Here is a 21,652-nt window from a genome sequence, read left to right on the forward strand (position 1 = left end):
TGTATATATGTGATTATTAGATGATGTGTGTATATAGGGGCCCCCATACCTGCTCTCCCCTGTACAATACATGAGAGTCTCCTCTTACCCAGTGATGTGAGGGGCCGGTCATTCTCCATCATCACGTCGTTGTACAGACCCCTGTGTTCCTCTATATACTCCTCCTCCTGCATGGAGACATAGACAGTGACATCCTGACACCTTATAGGAACCTGACACACACACAGTGATACAGTCATCACCCAGACACATCCCCTGGTGTTACTGTATAATGCCCCATTCCCAGCAGTCACCTCTCCAGTCATCACCCAGACACGTCCCCTAGTGTTACTGTATAATGCCCCATTCCCAGCAGTCACCTCTCCAGTCATTACCCAGACACATCTCCTGGTGTTACTGTATAATGGCCCATTCCCAGCAGTCACCTCTCCAGTCATCACCCAGACACGTCCCCTGGTGTTACAGTATAATGTCCCATTCCCAGCAGTCACCTCTCCAGTCATCACCCAGACACGTCCCCTGGTGTTACTGTATAATGTGTAATTAACAGCAGTCACCTCTCCAGTCATCACCCAGACACATCCCCTGGTGTTACCGTATAATGTCCCATTCCCAGCAGTCACCTCTCCAGTCATCACCCAGACACGTCCTCTGGTGTTACTGTATAATGCCCCATTCCCAGCAGTCACCTCTCCAGTCATCACCTAGACACGTCCCCTGGTGTTACTGTATAATGCCCCATTCCCAGCAGTCACCTCTCCAGTCATCATCCAGACACGTCCCCTGGTGTTACTGTATAATGTCCCATTCCCAGCAGTTACCTCTCCAGTCATCACCCAGACACGTCCCCTAGTGTTACCGTATAATGTCCCATTCCCAGCAGTCACATCTCCAGTCATCACCCAGACACGTCCCCTGGTGTTACTGTATAATGCCCCATTCCCAGCAGTCACCTCTCCAGTCATCACCCAGACACGTCCCCTGGTGTTATTGTATAATGTACGATTCCCAGCAGTCACCTCTCCAGTCATCACCCATACACATCCCTTGGTGTTACTGTATAATGTCCCATTCCCAGCAGTAACCTCTCCAGTCATCACCCGGACACATCCCCTGGTGTTACTGTATAATGCCACATTCCCAGCAGTCACCTCTCCAGTCATCACCCAGACACATCCCCTTGTGTTACTGTATAATGCCCATTCAATATCATTGTAAATACTACCAGATCCCCTCACTTCCCCAGTCATGTCCCTATATTATTACTATAGATATAAGCGATGTTATTGTGACACTACCAGACTTCCCTGCCTCCCCAGCATGTCCTCGTATTATTACTATAAATATAAGTGACATCATTGTGACGCTCCCAGATCCCTTCACCTACTCAGTCATGTCCCTGTATTATTACTATAGATATAAGTGATGTCACTGTGGCACTCCCAGATCCCCTCACCACCCCAGTCATGTCCCTATATTACTAAAACAGTAGTAAGTGATGTCACTGCGACTCACCTCCCCAGTCAAGTCCCTGTATTATTATTATAAAAATGTGATGTCACTATGATGCTCCCAGACCCACTCACCTCCCCAGTCATATCCTTGTATTATTACTAGAGATATAAGTGATGTCACTGTGACACTCACAGATCCCCTTACCTCCCCAGTCTTGTCCCTGTATTATTACTATAGATATAAGTGGTCACTGTGATGCTGCCAGATCCCCTCACCTCCCCAGTCATGTCCCTGTATTATTACTATAGATATAAGTGCTGTCACTTTGACACTTCCAGATCCCCTCACCTCCCCAGTCATGTCCGCGAATTATTACTATAGATATAAATGATGTCACTGTGACACTCCCAGATCCCCTCACCTCCCCAGTCATGTCCCCGAATTATTACTATAGATATAAGTGATGTCATTGTGACGTTCCCAGACCCCCTCACCAACACAGTCACGTCCCTGTATTATTACTATAGATATACATGATGTCACTGTGATGCTGCCAGATTCACTGACCACCCCAATCATGTCCCTGTATTATTATAGATATCAGTGATGTCACTGTGATGCTCCCAGACCCCCTCACCTCCCCAGTCATGTCCCTGTATTATTATAGATATTAGTGATGTCACTGTGACACTCCCAGATCCCCTCACCTCTCCAGTCATGTCCCTATATTATTACTATAGATATGAGTGATGTCACAGTGACACTCCTAGACCCCCTCACCTCCCCAGTCATGTCTCTGTATTATTACTATAGATATAAGTGATGTCACTGTGACACTACCAGACTCCCCCACCTCTCTAGCCATGATCTTGTATTATTACTATAAATATAAGTGACATCATTGTGACGCTCTCAGATCCCTTCACCTCCCCAGTCATGTCCCTGTATTACTATAGATATAAGTGATGTCACTGTGGCACTCCCAGATCCCCTCACCTCCCCAGTCATGTCCCAGTATTATAATTATTACATATATAAGTGATGTCACTGTGACATTACCAGATCCCCTCACCTCCACAGTCATGTCCCTGTATTATTACTGTAGATATGTGATGTCACAGTGACATTCCCAGATCCCCTCACCTCCCCAGTCATGTCCTTGTATTATTATTATAAATATAAGTGACATCACTGTGATGGTCCCAGATCCCCTCACCTCCCCAATCATGTCCCTTTATTACTACTATAGATATAGGTGATGTCACTTTGACACTCCCAGATCCCTTGACCTCCCCAGTCGTGTCCCTGTATTATTACTAGAGATATAAGCAACGTCACAGTGATACACCCAGATCCCCTCAACCTCCCCAGTTATGTCACTTGGATACTAATGTTTCAACAATAAATGGATACAAAGTATTTAAAAGAAACAATAATGGTAAATTGTATAAGTTAAAGAAAACTTTTTAGTATTATCCTGTATTTATATGGTGCCATAAGGGATCCACAGCACCCATTACACAGTACATAAACAAATGAGCAAAAATAAAATAAACTTACAGTTTGAGACAATATAGGAAAAATACAAGATATATACAGAAAACCGGGGGTTAGGTGCCATCAAAGGGAGTATGGAGTATAAGATAGTGTAACAGAAGGCAAGGCACATGATGGAGAAGGCCCTGCTCTTGCGATCTTACAATCTAAAAGGTGAAGGCGTAAGACACCAGGGTGACATAGAAGGAGTAGACTGTGAGCGTGGACAAGACGGTTAGGAGGATAGTTGGCTGGGGTTGGTGAAGAAGTGGGTCTTGAGAGCCCAATTGAAGTTTTGTAGGAAGGTGGAGAGTCGGATGGGGAGAGGTAGAGAATTCCAGAGAAAGAGAGCAACACGTGAGAAATCTTGTAGGTAGGAGTGGGAGGAGGTAATCAGTTGGCAGGAGAGGCGGCGTGCATTAGCAGAGCGAAGAGGACAGGTGGTGGTGTAAAGGGAGATAAGGTCAGAGATGTAAATGGGAGAGGAGTGGGTGAGGGCTTTGTAAGTTAGTGTGAGAAGTTTGAATTGGATTCTGAAGGGGAAGGGGAGCCAGTGAAGGGCTTGTAGGAGAGGGGAGGTGGACGCAGTACATTTGGTGAGGAAGATGAGCCAGGCAGCAGCATTGAGGGTAGATTGGAGTGGAGTTATGTATGTGTTAGGGGTGCCAGTCAGGAGGAGATTACAGTAGTCCAGTCCGGATATGACCAGTGAGAGGATCAGAGACTTGGTGGAATTCTGGGTGAGAAAGGGTCTAATCTTGGAAATATTTTTTAGATGAAAACGGCAGCACCGTGAGAGATTCTGAATGTGTGGTGTGAAGGAGAGATGGAGGATGGAAGGATTACTCCAAGACAGCGCACTTGGGGGCTAGAGGAGATAGTAGTGCCATCAATAGATAATGAGACTGTAGGAGGTGAGGTTATGCGGGAGGGAGGGAAGATGATCAGCACGGACTTAGACATATTAGGTGTAATAAAGCGCTGGAACATCCAGAGACAGTTGGAGATACGAGTAAGGAGAGCAGGAGAGAAGTCCGGAGAGAGGAAAGATAGATTTGAGTGTCATCAGCATAGAGATGATATTGGAAATCAAAAGAACGAATGAGCTTACCTCGTGAGGACGTATAGAGAGAGAAAAGAAGAGGACCAAGGACAGAACCTTGGGGGACACCTACAGTTAGTGGAAGTGAGGGGGAGGTGGAGTCATGAGAGGAGACAGAGAAAGAATGGTCAGAGAGGCAGGAAGACAGCCAGGAGAGGGCAGTATCACGCAGACCAATGGAGTGAAGGATTTGCAGTAGGAGAGGGTGGTCCACAGTGTCAAAAGCCGCAGAGAGGTCAAGAAGAACAAGTAGAGAGTAGGATTTAGCAGCATGGAGGTCATTGCAGACTTTTGTAAGGGCAGTTCACTGGAGTGGGGAGGACGGAAGCCAGACTGGAATGGGTCAAGCAGTGAGTGTGAGGAAAGAAAGGAATATTATAACATAGGCCGCTCCCCCTGTAGAGTAGGATGCCACAGGCTGCTCCTCCTGTCTATTATGACAACACAGCCCACTCCCCCTGTATACTATGACAGCACATGCCTCTCCTCTTCTCTATTATAACACAGGATGCTACCCCTGTATATTATGACAACACAGGCTGCTCCCCCTGTATATTATGACAACACAGGCCACTCCCCCTGTATACTATAACACAGGATGCTACCCTTGTAAATTATGACAACACAGGATGCTACCCTGGTATACCATGACAACACAAGATGCTACCCCTGTATATTATGACAACACAGGCCACTCCCCCTGTATATTATGACAAAACAGGCCGCTCCCCCTGTATACTATGACAACACAGGCTGCTACCCCTGTATACTATGACAGCACAGGCCACTCCCCGTTTACTATGACAGCACAGGATGCTACCCCTGTATATTATGATAGTACAGGCCACTCCCCCTGTATATTATAACAACAAAGGCCGCTCGCTCTGTATACTATGACAACACTGGCCGCTCCCCGTGTATATTATGACAGCACAGGATGCTCCCCCTGTATATTATGACAACACAGGCCACTCCTTCTGTATAAAAAGACAATACATGCCACTCACACTATATAATATTAGTAACAAGACACCACAGCCCCCTCCCCCTGTATAGCAGGACGTCACAATCCACTACCCCTGTATAGGAGGATGCCACAGGCCACTCCCCCTGTAGAGTAGGAAAACACATGCTGCTCCCCTGTATATTTAAACAGCTCCTCTGTATATTAAAACAACACAGTCCACTCCCTCTGTATAGTAATAAAACACAGGCCCCTATCTCTGTATAGCAAGACAATACAGGTCGCTACCCCTGTATAGTACAATGCCACAGGACAGAACAAATGAATGTCTCGTGTGTGCGGTAACGTTAACGGCGCGGTCGGCGCCACCTGTATTGCGGTAATGGCGGGGTCTGCGCCACCTGTATTACGGTAACGGCGGGGTCTGCACCACCTGTATTACGGTAACGGCGGGATCTGCGCCACCTGTATTACGTAACGGCGGGGTCTGCGCCACTTGTATTACGGTAACGGCAGGGTCTGCGCCACCTGTATTACAGTAATAGGACACTAGAGTGTCAGTCACCTGTACAGGGATAGTGCAGCACCAGAGGCTGCTCCAGCTGCACTATAACAAGGCACCAGAGGCTGCTCCCCCTGTAGTACAGAACCTGACACCAGAGCTGCTCAGCCTATAGAATAATAATAATAATAATATCATTACCTGCTGCCAGACACAGCAATGGCTGCTCTCTGCTCCTGCTGCCTTGTGGGATTGATAGAAGGAAGGCGGAGCTCAGACCAGGGGAAAATGGCCGCCGCTCCTGATGTCACTACTTGGCCAGGGAACCTATTACTGCTGCTGGACTTGTCTACAAGAAAATGGCCGCCGACCTCCTGCACTGAGGACATGTATTGTTATAGTCATTACAAAGGGCGGGGTGTGGGCGGGGTGTGGGCGGGGAGGGGCCTGTCACCAGGAAGCAGCCCGTGCCAATCATGCCCTACTTCCTGCCTGTGCTTTCCACCTTACTTCCGGTCACTGCATTCCATTCCATACACGCACAGGTCTCGTTGTCCGTAGAGATTATTATTATTAATATACAGGGGGAGAAGCCTGTAGTGTCCTGTATGTTATAATTCTTGTACAGGGGGAGCAGCCTGTGGTGTTCTGTCATTATTGTTATTATACAGGAAGAGTAGCATGTAGTGTCCTATTATTATTATTATTATACAGGGGGAGCAGCATGTGGTGTCCTGTTGTTGTTATTTTACAGGTGGAGCAGTCTGTGGTGTACTGTTGTTGTTGTTTTTTAACAGGACACCACAGATCCTCCTGTATAATAATAATAATAATAATAATATTATTGTTATTATTATTGTACAGGGGGAGCAGCCTGTGGTGTCCTCTTAATATTATTATACAAGGGGAGCAGCCTGTGGTGTCCAGTTATTATTAGTATTATTTTACAGGAGGAGTAGCCTGTGGTGTAGTATTATTATACAGGAGGAGCATCCTGTGGTGTCCTGTTGTTATTATTTTTATTATTATTTTACAGAGCGAGCAGCCTGTGGTATCCTCTTATTATTAATATTATACAGGAAGAGCAGCCTGTGGTATCCTGTTATTATGAATAAGGAGAAGCAGCCTGTGATGTCCTGTTATGGTTATACAGGAGGAGTAGCCTTTGGTGTCCTGTTATTATTATACTGGGTGAGCAGCCTGTGGTGTCCTATTATTATTATTATGCAGGAGGAGCAGCTTATGGTGTCCTGTTGTTGTTATTATTAATATTATTATTATTATACAGATGGAGCAGCCTGTTGTGTCATATTATTATTATTAATATTATTATTATTATTATAAGTATTATACAGTGGGAGCAGCCTGTGGTGTCCTATTATTATCATTATTTTGCATGGGTTGCAGCCTGTGGTGTCCTGTTGTTGTTGTTATACAGGGGGAGCGGCCTGTGGTGTCCTGGTATTGTACAGAGGGAGCGGCCTGTCGTGTCCTGTTGTTGTTATTATTATTATTATTATTATTATTATTATACAGGGGGAGCAGCCTATTGAGTCATTTTATTATTACTATTAAGGAAGAGCAGAATGTGGTGTCCTGTTATTAGTGTTATACAGAGGGAGCAGGTTTTTGTGTACTGTTATTATTATACAGGGACAGCAACTTGTGGTGTCCTGGTATTGTTATTATACATTGGGAGTGGTGGTGATGTCCTACAATACAGGAAGAATGGTCTGAGGTGTCCTGCTTTTAAAGACATCTGTTATTATTTTTATACTGGGGTGCAGCCTTTAGTGTCATTATTATTATTATTACTATTAATTTTATTATATGTAATTGTGGGGATTGAAAATTTTGCTAAAACTTTAGGATATATTAAACAGAGACCATAATATCCCTGGCATGTGTAACAGATGATAATTGGAGCAGTAGGAAGAAAATGTATATCACACTCCTGGGAGTGTCACTGTGACGTCATTTATATCTATAGTAATAATACAGGGACATGACTGGGGAGGTGAGTGGATCTGGGAGTGTCACAGTGACATCACTTACATCTATAGTAATAATACAGCGACATGACTGGGGAGGTGAGGGGATCTGGGAGCATCACAGTGATATCACTTATATCTATAGTTATAATACAGGGAGGTGAGGGGATCTGGCAGTATTTACAGTGATATTGATGTCTCCCCTATTTCACAGGGTTAAACAGTGGTAAAGAAGACATCCGATCGCATTGTGTTAGGAGGACTGAGCAGAACCCAGAGCCCCATCACGGTGCCTCTACCTCACTCACTGATACATGAGACACAATAACCAAAAGATCCTGGAACTCACCAACAAGACGATTCAGTTGCTGACTGGAGAGGTGACTTTTGGGTATTGGATATTATACAGTAACACCGGGGGACGTTTCTGGGTGATGACTGGAGAGGTGACTGCTGGGAATGGGACATTATACAGTAACACCGGGGGACGTTTCTGGGTGATGACTGGGGAGGTGACTGCTTGGAATAGGATATTATACAGTAACACCGGGGGACGTTTCTGGGTGATGACTGGGGAGGTGACTGCTGGGAATAGGACATTATACAGTAACACCAGGGGATGTGTCTGGGTGATAACTGGAGAGGTGACTGCTGGGAAAGGGACATTATACAGTAACACCAGAGGATGTGTCTGGGTGATGACTGGAGAGGTGGCTGCTGGGAATGGGGCATTATACAGTAACACCAGGGGATGTGCCTGGGTGATGACTGGAGAGGTGACTGCTGGGAATGGGACATTATACAGTAACACCGGGGGATGTGTCTGGGTGATGACTGGAGAGGTGACTGCTGGGAATGGGGCATTATACAGTAACACCGGGGACGTGTCTGGGTGATGACTGGAGAGGTGACTGCTGGGAATGGGACATTATACAGTAACACCAGGGGATGTGTCCGGGTGATGACTGGAGAGGTGACTGCTGGGAATGGGATATATACAGTAACACCAGGGGATGTGTCTGGGTGATGACTGGAGAGGTGACTGCTGGGAATGGGACATTATACAGTAACACCAGGGGACGTGTCTGGGTGATGACTGGAGAGGTGACTGCTGGGAATGGGATATATACAGTAACACCAGGGGATGTGTCTGGGTGATGACTGGAGAGGTGACTGCTGGGAATGGGACATTATACAGTAACACCAGGGGACGTGTCTGGGTGATGACTGGAGAGGTGACTGCTGGGAATGGGACATTATAAAGTAACACCAGGGGATGTGTCTGGGTGATGACTGGAGAGATGACTGCTGGGAATGGGACATTATACAGTAACACCAGGGGATGTGTCTGGGTGATGACTGTATCACTGTGTGTGTCAGGTTCCTATAAGGTGTCAGGATGTCACTGTCTATGTCTCCATGCAGGAGGTGGAGTATATAGAGGAACATAGGGGTCTGTACAAGGACGTGATGATGGAGAATCACCGGCCCCTCACATCACTGGGTAAGAGGAGACTGTCATGTATTGTACAGGGGAGAGCAGGTATGGGGGTCCCTATATACACACATCATCTGATAATCATATATATATATATATATATAAACAGGCAAAGATGCGGCACTCACGAACTCTTGTGAAAATAAGTCACAGACCCAGTTCAGGTATGATCAACGTTTCAATCCTCTTTATGGATTTTCGTCAGGAACAAGCATAAAACATGTATAACAAAACTCACCTTATATCCCCATTCACCAATGACCCCCAGGTGGACGGCTGCTCGCTCCAGCGCGGGAGTCCGCAAGCATTGTCGCCGAGTGGTGACGTCATCGCGTATCCGCGCGACGCACGTCCAAATGCTGCCATGGCAACTAGGCGGCTGTAAACAAAAGGAACGATAATAACCGCTGCCCCGCTGTGGTCTGTCAGCAAACTGCTAAAGAGAGCAATGTTGCCATGATAGCATGTGCAGATACATCAACAATATTCAATGAAGCTAAACAAATAATGCATCCCACTGTAATACGATGTAATAATCACTATATGGAAGTCTTAATCATACATAACAATGCTAAATACAGCATAAATACATCGTTATCGTGCAAGTTGATCGTTGCTATGGTAACGCAACACAACTCAGTAATACTGAGAAGAAACATCAGATAATAATAATAAAGATGGTAATAAAAATTCGGTAATAAAGAAAAAGCAAATACATAATCAGTATGAGCATCACTGACACCATAACCACCAAATTAATGTAGTGGTATCACATATTCCAACCTAACACATAAATAAACAAACAGATTCAAATGAATGTAGAAAAAGTGATGGCATCATTTAAACCCTTGGGACTGATCACATCAAGGCGAAAAATCCATTCAGCCTCACGTCTAAGTAGCATTGCATTACGATCGCCCCCCCTACGTAACGGGGGGATGTGATCGATCATTCTATATCTGAGGCTGTTTAAAGGGTGCTTGGCTAATAAAAAGTGTCGTGCCACTGGTTGCTCGCTAGAGCCATTATTAATGGCTAGACGGATGGCAGAGCGATGTGCCCCCATCCTTTCTTTGAATTTTCTCTGGGTTTTCCCAATATAGGACAAACCACAGGGACACAATAGTTGGTAAACAACATAGGAACTTTCGCACGTTAGATGAAAGCGGATCTTATATTTTGTACCCAGATGAGGGTGACAGAAGGTGTCACCTGCAATAAGAAAGCTGCAGGTAGTGCAAGGACACTTAAAGCATCCATTCTGTTTTTTAGCCAAGAAATTCCTGCTATCATTACTGCTATGCATTGAAATATCTGTTCTGACCAATAGATCTCTCAAATTTTTTGGTCGTGAATAACACGTCATTAATGCAGTATTGGCCAGACCTATATCTGGGTCTGATGTTATAATTGGCCACAATTTTTTTGATGCATGAGTAATCTTAGGAGATTGGGTATGAAATTTATTGACCCAATGTAATCTATTAGAGTTTTGTTTAGGTGTCTGCTTAAGAAGTAATTTTTGTCTATCAAGTGACATTGCTTTATTTTTAGCTAGCAATAAAGATTTTAGATGATAACCCCGATGAAGGAATTTACCTATAAGCCAATCAATCTGGTCGGATGCTTGGGATATGTCACTATTAATTCTAATAATGCGTACCATTTGAGAGAAGGGGAGCCCCATTTTTAAATTCAGTGGATGACAACTCTGAAAATGTAGGAGTGAGTTCCTATCTGTCTCTTTAGAAAATAATGTGGTAACAATATTATCCCCTTGTAACATAATTTTTACATCCAGAAACTTGATGTTAGATTGGCTCATTTCAAAAGTTAATTTAACCGGTGAAGTAGAGGCATTGTGAGCCTCCAGTAATGATTTCAACTCAGTATCTGAGCCTACCCAGATAAATAGCAGATCATCAATAAATCTGGTATATAGCAAGATTTTAGCAGCCACAGACGGATTATCAAAGAATAATGATTTTTCTACATCAAACATGTATGTGTTAGCATAACTGGGGGCCACGGAAGATCCCATGGCACACCCAGTTATTTGAAGGAAAAACTTATGGTCAAACATAAAAAAATTGCGCTTTAACACCAATTCTAGCATTTGCAGCAAACAATCTACATGGATGTCAGGATGCACATTATGTTGCAGGAGTAAGCCCCTCACTGCAGCGATCCCTTCCACATGGGGGATGACTGTGTAGAGGCTGGAAACATCAGCCGTAACAAGCCAAGCCCCCAGTGGAACAGACCCCACAGCTGCCAATTTGTTCAGCAAAGAGGTGGTATCCAATAGAAAATTACAGTGCTGCTGAACTAGCGGTTGGAGAACAGAGTCCAGAAATATGGACGTGGGCTGGAACAGGGAACCCCTGGCCGACACAATAGGGCGACCAGGTGGAGGAGTCAAACCTTTGTGGATCTTTGGCAAGGTGTAGAGTAGCGGAGTAATAGGAAATTTAGGCAATAAGATATCAAAGATCCTGTCATCAATCAATTTGATATCTCTGGCATGTATTAACACCTCCCGAAGTTCCGTCATATAGGCAGTTGTAGGATTATAGGTAAGTGGTTGGTAAACTTGACTGTCCTCCAATTGGCGGTAGATTTCCAACTTATAATCATATAGGTCCTGCAGGACCACGCCACCCCCTTTATCCGCCGGACGGATCACCAATTGCTGGTTGGAAGAGAGAGATTTGATGGCATCTCGTTCTAATTTGGTGAGATTTAAGTGTGGAAGATTCTGCTCACTCTGCTCCTTGTCACAGTGTGACATGACATCTTGATCAAGTAACCTGATAAATGTTTTTATGGATGCATTATTAGAGGGTGGATCAAAACTGGAGCCTTTTTGTAGGCGTTTGAGTTGTAGCGGTATAGGCTTTTGTATAGATGTTATAGAAGGAGCCTCCTTTTTATGAAAGAATTCTTTGACTTTTAATTGTTTCTGAAGGCAATATTTCTCCATTTGCCAATCGAATGCATTAAAGCCAGTAGATGGAATAAAAGAAAGTCCTTTAGAGAGAAGGCTTGTTTCACTGGAACTTAGATCGTACGATGAGAGATTAAAAACTATTTCTTCTTGAGTTGCACAGGTGGTTTGGTGCCAGGGTTTTTGTCTCCTGTTTTGGCCCCCTCGCCTATTGAATCGTCTGGTTCTCTTCTTCCCCGGTTCCTGGTTGCTGCCGCTAAAGGGATGAATTCCTTATTTCTTCTGCGGTATGATTTGGGTTTATCAGCTTCACTCGCCGTGCTGTTGCCTCCCTCTTGTGAGGATTCTGTATCTAAATTACCTTTAGGGTACCGGTTTCTGCGGAAGAAGGGTCTGCGTTCCGTATTCTGCTGGCCCCTCGAGTTGTTCCCTGTTAACCATCTGTACACCTGATGGTGTTCATAATCAAGGGTAACTTTAGATAGTTTTTCACGTTTATATTTCAACACATCTCTCTTATACACGGCAAGTTGATTACCCAATTTGTTTAACCAGTCATTATCCGGGTCGGTTTGCAGACAAGGTAAGTGTTTAGACTCAAAGGTCACAATTTTACTCTGGATATAAGAGTGTTCTTTCTTGGATTGTTCCACAACTAGTAGCATCAGGTCGAATGAACATTTATTCAAAATGTTGATCCATTTCTTACAGAAACTGGGATCAAAGCGACCTATTGTGGGACAATTCCGAACTCTAAATCCCCTTGGAATCTGTTTGGCACGGAAATAGTCACTCAATGAAACAGCATGGAGATGAAAGTCAATCTCCTTCTTTTTAAGTGTTAATAGCTCCCGATAAATAATCTCATTGGGTAAACCCTCAGTTTGATCCACCATATGTTCTTGATGTAAAATACCTTCTGTTTCAGTCTCAGAATAGCTAAAGGTATCATGCAGTGGAACTAACAGCGGGTTAAAATGTTCCTCATTAATGTCGGCTGATTCTGCCATTTTAATCACAAATTGCAGTCAATTCCACCAACCAAAAAAATTTACACAATCCGTGCAAGTAGTGCAAATCAAAATAAAGTGCAGTGTGACTCACACACCTATCTCCTTTCAAGAAAGTCAATAGTCAAAAGCAAATGTTCCAAGGATACAAGTACAAATATATGGCGAGGGTGCCCTGGTTCGTTTGTATGATATATCACACACAAACCAATATTCACAATACAATTTACCCGGCACTCCACCTGTGATAAAGCTGGTTCTGGTGCCCTCATAGAAAGAATGTAAACAGGCAAAGATGCGGCACTCACGAACTCTTGTGAAAATAAGTCACAGACCCAGTTCAGGTATGATCAACGTTTCAATCCTCTTTATGGATTTTCGTCAGGAACAAGCATAAAACATGTATAACAAAACTCACCTTATATCCCCATTCACCAATGACCCCCAGGTGGACGGCTGCTCGCTCCAGCGCGGGAGTCCGCAAGCATTGTCGCCGAGTGGTGACGTCATCGCGTATCCGCGCGACGCACGTCCAAATGCTGCCATGGCAACTAGGCGGCTGTAAACAAAAGGGGAACGATAATAACCGCTGCCCCGCTGTGGTCTGTCAGCAAACTGCTAAAGAGAGCAATGTTGCCATGATAGCATGTGCAGATACATCAACAATATTCAATGAAGCTAAACAAATAATGCATCCCACTGTAATACGATGTAATAATCACTATATGGAAGTCTTAATCATACATAACAATGCTAAATACAGCATAAATACATCGTTATCGTGCAAGTTGATCGTTGCTATGGTAACGCAACACAACTCAGTAATACTGAGAAGAAACATCAGATAATAATAATAAAGATGGTAATAAAAATTCGGTAATAAAGAAAAAGCAAATACATAATCAGTATGAGCATCACTGACACCATAACCACCAAATTAATGTAGTGGTATCACATATTCCAACCTAACACATAAATAAACAAACAGATTCAAATGAATGTAGAAAAAGTGATGGCATCATTTAAACCCTTGGGACTGATCACATCAAGGCGAAAAATCCATTCAGCCTCACGTCTAAGTAGCATTGCATTACGATCGCCCCCCCTACGTGACGGGGGGATGTGATCGATCATTCTATATCTGAGGCTGTTTAAAGGGTGCTTGGCTAATAAAAAGTGTCGTGCCACTGGTTGCTCGCTAGAGCCATTATTAATGGCTAGACGGATGGCAGAGCGATGTGCCCCCATCCTTTCTTTGCACCTTCTGTCACCCTCATCTGGGTACAAAATATAAGATCCGCTTTCATCTAACGTGCGAAAATTCCTATGTTGTTTACCAACTATTGTGTCCCTGTGGTTTGTCCTATATTGGGAAAACCCAGAGAAAATTCAAAGAAAGGATGGGGGCACATCGCTCTGCCATCCGTCTAGCCATTAATAATGGCTCTAGCGAGCAACCAGTGGCACGACACTTTTTATTAGCCAAGCACCCTTTAAACAGCCTCAGATATAGAATGATCGATCACATCCCCCCGTCACGTAGGGGGGGCGATCGTAATGCAATGCTACTTAGACGTGAGGCTGAATGGATTTTTCGCCTTGATGTGATCAGTCCCAAGGGTTTAAATGATGCCATCACTTTTTCTACATTCATTTGAATCTGTTTGTTTATTTATGTGTTAGGTTGGAATATGTGATACCACTACATTAATTTGGTGGTTATGGTGTCAGTGATGCTCATACTGATTATGTATTTGCTTTTTCTTTATTACCGAATTTTTATTACCATCTTTATTATTATTATCTGATGTTTCTTCTTAGTATTACTGAGTTGTGTTGCGTTACCATAGCAACGATCAACTTGCACGATAACGATGTATTTATGCTGTATTTAGCATTGTTATGTATGATTAAGACTTCCATATAGTGATTATTACATCGTATTACAGTGGGATGCATTATTTGTTTAGCTTCATTGAATATTGTTGATGTATCTGCACATGCTATCATGGCAACATTGCTCTCTTTAGCAGTTTGCTGACAGACCACAGCGGGGCAGCGGTTATTATCGTTCCCCTTTTGTTTACAGCCGCCTAGTTGCCATGGCAGCATTTGGACGTGCGTCGCGTGGATACGCGATGACGTCACCACTCGGCGACAATGCTTGCGGACTCCCGCGCTGGAGCGAGCAGCCGTCCACCTGGGGGTCATTGGTGAATGGGGATATAAGGTGAGTTTTGTTATACATGTTTTATGCTTGTTCCTGACGAAAATCCATAAAGAGGATTGAAACGTTGATCATACCTGAACTGGGTCTGTGACTTATTTTCACAAGAGTTCGTGAGTGCCGCATCTTTGCCTGTTTACATTCTTTCTATGAGGGCACCAGAACCAGCTTTATCACAGGTGGAGTGCCGGGTAAATTGTATTGTGTGTGTATATATATATATATATATATATATATATATATATATATATATATATATATATATATATATATATACTGTACTCAGTCACTGTGTGTCTCCTACAGATGGGCCCAGTAACAGAGATACCCCAGAGAGATGTCCCCGTCCTCTGTATTCCCAGGATTGTACAGAGGAGAATCACAGGACCCCACAGGAGGATCAGGTAGGTGGGATTTAGGGTCTCACCCATATACCAAAGTTACTGTCCCTCTGATCTGTAAAGACGCTGTGTGTGTATTATGCGCTGATGTTATACTTTCTCCAGCAGGGTCCACAGGTTATCCACAGTATAACTTTGGGACATGAGGTAGTGACAGCGGATTGGCACCAATGATCAAAGCTTTTGGCCTTCCAAAATGCAATGGGCCTATATCCTATTCTATCTCCTATATCCCCGCCTCCTGGCTCAGGCAAATCAGTTTTTTGTTTGGTGCGGCAGGAGCCGGACCATGGTCAGAGGGCTTCTGTTTTTTTATTTTTAGAGTCTTACTCTTTTTTGAGTGATTCGTACCTTAGAAAGAGTCGCTCCAACTATTCCCGCCGGGTCGCAAAAACACTTACCCGTGAGTACAGTGCTGTTTTGGCGGGCGTCTGTGTAGGATGTACGAACACTTACCCGTGAGTACAGTGCTGTTTTGGCGGGCGTCTGTGTAGGATGTACGAGCGTTACCAGGCTGTGGCCGGAGCACAGGGAAAAGGTAAGGCATCGGTTCTGTTAAGCGGGGAAACGCGAGACACAGACGCACTGTTTTGGGAGGAGACTACCAAGCAGTCTCTGACGCGGCTGCCACCCTGGGTGCACCAGCGCTATGCCTCAGGGATTATAGGCTCCAGGAGTAGTATGAGGCCGGGATCCCTGGGGTTGATGTCAGCAGTGGGGAGTAAGACGCTCCCCCGGTTCATGACCAGTTTCCTCCGAGTTTCCCACCATGAATTGATTTCCTGCTTCCGTCTGAGACGCTGTGTATCTAAAGGACCCAGTTGCAGCTTAGGCGGCTGTGTGACTTGTGCGTCGGTGTTCATTTGGGCGTCTGTGTTCACTGTAGGTCACTAATAGCGTCTAGATCCACTTAGCGTTCACTAACGTACTGATCGATCCTGGAAGCGGGGTGAAGTCTCCCTGTATCCCACTCTCCTGAGCCAGGTGATACAGCACTGAGTCTCTATCTACCTTTGAGTACGAATATTTGGATACTGTAAGTGATTGATGCATATGAGTCTGTAAATTATTGCTGCTGTTTCTTTCGCTGTTCTAGAATACATTTAAAGTCCTATATAAGGTAATGCAGTAATGTTTCTCCTATATACCTGAAATGTATCTGTAGTTGAATATGTGCTCATATTGCTTACTATACCAATGTATAACCTGTGACTGATTGCTTGTATGATTGCTGACTTTACTATAATTCTGTCAGTTTTCTGTGTATTTCAATCCTCAATGCTGGTGCAATGCAGGGAGGGATCGGATTGCATGTCTCTTTAATAAGTTTGAAAGTGACTTCAGTCACAAATTGTGTAGATAACACTGTACAGGTGTGTGATTTGTTTATCATGTCTAAAAGAGGCAAGGGTGAGGAGGATACACTCTCCACAGCAGCACCAACACTAATTTCATGTTTGTCTTGTAAAGCTGTGTTAACCTCTCAGGATTTGGTTCAAAATGGATTATGTGCAAATTGTTTTAGCTCTCACCAAAGCTTCTTAAATAATCCGAGGCAGGCACAGGTTGAAATGGAACCCCCATGTGTTTTGTTTGCACAGTCATTACCCAGTATAGCTGAGAAGATAATGCCATCTCCCATACCAGGGTTAGGTTATCCTATTAACCCTTACATGCAACATTCCACCTGGGGTTTATCATATCAGTACAGGTATTTGCAGCCTTTCAACAAAAACAGGCTGAAACGCTGATGGAAAGTAAATCACATAGACATGAAACAACATCTTCACAGTCTACACATGTTTCAGATGGGGATACTTCGGAGGATGAGAACTCATCGCACTCCGGGTCTGCATACAGAGATGAGGATAAAGGTCTCAGCTCAGTGTACAAACCTGAGCTAATTATTGCTATGAAGGCCTTTCTATCCTTAGAAGAAGCAGCAGAGCCTTTGTTAAAATTCAAGGCACCTGTGTTTAAACGTCCCAAAACAGGACCGAATTTCCTGGGTCAGAGCAGCTGATGGAAATTATGCAAGAGGCTTGGGTAACACCCAGTAAGAAGTTTAGAATTCCAAAGAAAAGGAATTCTCATTATCCTCTTCCAGGTGGGGACTGTTTAAAAGAGAGAGGTGGCTCTCAAAGTTGATACACGTCGTTCAACTGGTGCGAAAATCTACATGACCTCTGCCTTCAACATCATTAAATGATGTCATGGATAGGAAAATAGATGGGTTTTTTTAAAACCATTTTCTTCCTGTCTGAGGCAGTCATAAGACCAGCCATGGCTTCAGCCTGGATGGCAAAAGCCGTGGCGGCCTGGGCTGATGCATTGGAGGATGATCTCTCATTGGCATCTAGAGAGCAAAAATCCCATATTGCACATATTAAACAGGCGGCTATGTTTATGGAAGAAGCAGCCTTAGACATGGGTACTATTGTCTCTCAAGCATCAGCCTCAGCAGTAGCAGCTCGCAGAGCGGTCTGGCTACGTACATGGGAAGCTGTCTCAGAGTCCAAGGAGGTTCTAGAGTCTTTGCCTTTTACTGGAGATATTCTTTTTGGTAAAGAATTAAACATTATTTTGTAGTCAGAGGCAGACTCCAAGAAAGTGAAGTTTCCTTCCACACACAAATCCAAACCTAGGTTTCCAGCTTTTCTGCCCTTTTGGACTCAAGGAAAAGGAAAGGGTTATGGCAAACAGTCCCAATCTGACAAATCTGGGAAGACTGGGAGTGATAATTCCAGTTCCCCTGCACAACGAGGACAAGTTTTTTATTTCAACCTGTTTCTAGTTCAGAAACAGAAAATTGAGATTGACCATACTCAATCTCAAGATGCTGAACAAGTACATTTGGGTGCTTCGGTTTCATATGGAAACTTTACGTTCCATTATTTTGACCATGGAGCTGAAGGATTTATGGTATCTCTAGATATCCAGGATGATTACCTGCATGTTCCTATAGCACTGTCCTATCAGTGCTATCTCAGGTTTACCATCCTCCAGCAATATTTTCAGTTTCAGGCCCTGCCATTTGGACTGGACACAGCTCCCAGAGTATTCAGCAAAATTATGGTGGTAATGGCGGCTTATCTCCGTCGACAAGGGATAAGGAGTTTTCCATACCTCTACAACCTATTAATCCTGGCACAATCTGAGGAATTGCTTCAGTGTCATCTGCAACAGACGATAGCTTGTTTACAGAGACACGGTTGGCTCATAAATTGGGCAAAGTCGTCCCTGGTTCCGTCACAGCAGATGACTCACTTGGGGGCTGTGTTGGATTCAGGTCTTCAGAGAATAATTTTACCTCTGAACAAAATGTACAAAATTCAGTAAAGGATTCAGGAGCTACTACACAGTCAAAGGGTATCCACTCACGCAGCAATGCGTGTGATTGGTTTGATGGTGTTGACATTCGACATGGTGAAGTATGCTCAGTTCCATTTGAGGCCTCTACAACGTCTGATCCTTTCCAAATGGAATGGTTTTCATCAGACAATAAAAACTCAGACTATGGTCCTTCCTCTGGAATTAAGGAGGTCATTAGCGCGGTGGCTACAGACAACCCATCTGGACAAAGGGAGACCCTTTTGGATATCATATTGGGAAATTCTGACAACAGATGCCTGTCTTCAGGGTTGGGGAGCAGTGTCAGGAAGAAGTTGCTTCCAAGGGCAGTGGACCAAGAAAGACAGTTGCCTGACAATAAATATATTGGAACTTCGGGCCATTTGTATAGCACTCATTCAGGCAAAGGACATTCTTTAAGGGAAACCAGTTGAAATTCGCTCGGACAGTGCAACAATAGTAGCGTACCACAATCATCAAGGAGGAAGTCGTAGCCAAAAAGCAGTGAAGGATGTAAGCCGCACGTTAAGGTGGGCAGAACTTCATCATCCAGCCTTGTCTGCAGTGTTTTTTCCGGGAGTCCTAAATTGGGAAGCAGATTTTCTCAGTCGACACGCCATTCATGCAAACGAATGGGCCTTACACCCCGAGGTGTTCCAGATTCTGGTAGACAAGTGGATGTTACCGGAGATAGATCTCATGGCATCCCGTCAGAAGAATAAAGTTCACGCGTACGGGTCAAGAACAAAGGATCCCAGGACGACCTTTGTGGATGTCAGTGAAATGGGAATTTTGTCTGACCTATGTGTTTCCACCAATCGCCCTGTTACCTAGGGTGATGCGATAGGCAAAACAGGGAAAGGGCGCCATGATACTAATAGCTCCTGCTTGGCACAGAAGACATTGCTACACAGATCTGCAGAGGATGTCGATGGATGCTCCATTTCTACTTCCTCAACATCCAGATCTACTGTCTCAGGGTCCTTGCTATTACAAGCACCTGGATCAACTGTCTTTGACGGCGTGGCTCTTGAGACTTCCATTCTGAAAGCAAGAGGATTCTCAAAACTGCTAATTCAAACAATGCTTAAAGCAAGGAAACCTTCCTCAGCTCGTATTTATCAACGAATATGGCAAGTCTATATTCAATGGTGCAGTGACCGGAAATTTGACCCTAGGTCTTTCAGAGTTTCCAGAGTCCTAACATTCCTTTAGGCAGGAATGGATAAAGGTCTACGGGTGGCTTCCTTGAGAGTTCAGGTGTCAGCATTGTCTGTATGGTTCCAAAAGAAAATTGCTAACCTACAGGATGTTTGCACTTTCTTCCAGGAAACGCTTCACATCCAACCTCCCTGCAGTGCCTTGGGATTTAAGTTTAGTCCTAAAGGACCTTCAAGTTGCTCCATTTGAACCACTAATGCAGGTGGTTTTTAAATGGTGGACAGCTAAAGCTCTCTTTCTACTGGCTATTGCTTCAGCTAGAAGAGTTTCAGATAAGGGCATTTTTATTCTGATTTTTCATCCAGATACAGCGGATCTTAGAACCAAATCTTGTTATCTTCCTAAGGTGGAGTCTAAATTCCACCTTAATGAAGAAATTGTTGTCCCAGCCTTCCAAGGGCCGGACCTTTCTGCAAAAGATGCATTATTGGACATAGTGCTTGCCTTAAGGATCTACGTGGATCATATCAGTGCCATCAGAAAGACAGACACACTCTTTGTTCTGTACGGATTTTACAAGAGAGGATGGCCTGCTGACAAGCAGACACTGGCGAGGTGGCTTCGGATGATGATTTCACAAGCATATATTCAAGCTGATCACCGTATTCCGGCTAATGTCTCTGCTCACCCTACTCGTAAGGTAGATCCATCATGGGCAACAAAGTGTGGTGCTTCAGCTAAACAGATATGTAAGGCATCCATAACTATTATTTTTCACCTCAGTTTAATCTGACTGTATGCAAATGTCATTATAGTGGGTTTTTTTTGTGTTTTTAGGTAGAACATCTGTCTGATATTAAAACAGAAGACATAGAAGGAGAAGAAGTGACTGATATAAAGGAAGACGATACAGAGGGAGAAGAAGAGACGTATGTGACTGATATAAAGGCAGAAGATATAGAGGGAGAAGAAGAGACATATGTGACTGATATAAAGGCAGAAGATACAGCGGGAGAAGAAGAGACGTATGTGACTGATATAAAGGCAGAAGATATAGAGGGAGAAGAAGAGACGTATGTGACTGATATAAAGGCAGAAGATACAGAGGGAGAAGAGACATATGTGACTGATATGAAGGCAGAAGATACAGCGGGAGAAGAAGAGACGTATGTGACTGATATAAAGGCAGAAGATATAAAGGGAGAAGAAGAGACGTATGTGACTGATATAAAAGCAGAAGATGTAGAGGGAGAAGAAGAGACATATGTGATTGATATAAATGCAGAAGATATAGAGGGAGAAGAAGAGACGTATGTGAGGGGTGATCAGCAGTGTAAGGAGGAGGAAATCCCTACAGATACCAGCACAGGTGAGTAAAAAACACTTATTACAGAAAAGAGTCACATATTCTCGTTACTCGTTACAGCAATCTCTTATCCTACACCCTCCTCTGTCAGTACAAACTAATGAGGGAAATATATTTGCCCAGTGAGGGACTGCGCAGCCA

At 44.0% G+C, this 21,652-nt stretch overlaps 1 long non-coding RNA gene across 1 annotated transcript; it reads left to right on the forward strand.

Annotated features, from left to right (window-relative positions):
* Positions 1–6,054: 6,054 nt before the first annotated feature.
* Positions 6,055–15,634, forward strand: LOC134994798 (uncharacterized). Its single transcript, XR_010197756.1, has 4 exons — positions 6,055–6,104; positions 7,765–7,930; positions 8,976–9,054; positions 15,539–15,634. It is a non-coding gene; the product is annotated as an uncharacterized LOC134994798 (long non-coding RNA).
* The last annotated feature ends 6,018 nt before the right edge of the window (positions 15,635–21,652 follow it).

This window comes from Pseudophryne corroboree, unplaced genomic scaffold (genome assembly GCF_028390025.1).
Source record: "Pseudophryne corroboree isolate aPseCor3 unplaced genomic scaffold, aPseCor3.hap2 scaffold_1325, whole genome shotgun sequence".
Classification (NCBI taxonomy): Eukaryota; Metazoa; Chordata; class Amphibia; order Anura; family Myobatrachidae; genus Pseudophryne; species Pseudophryne corroboree.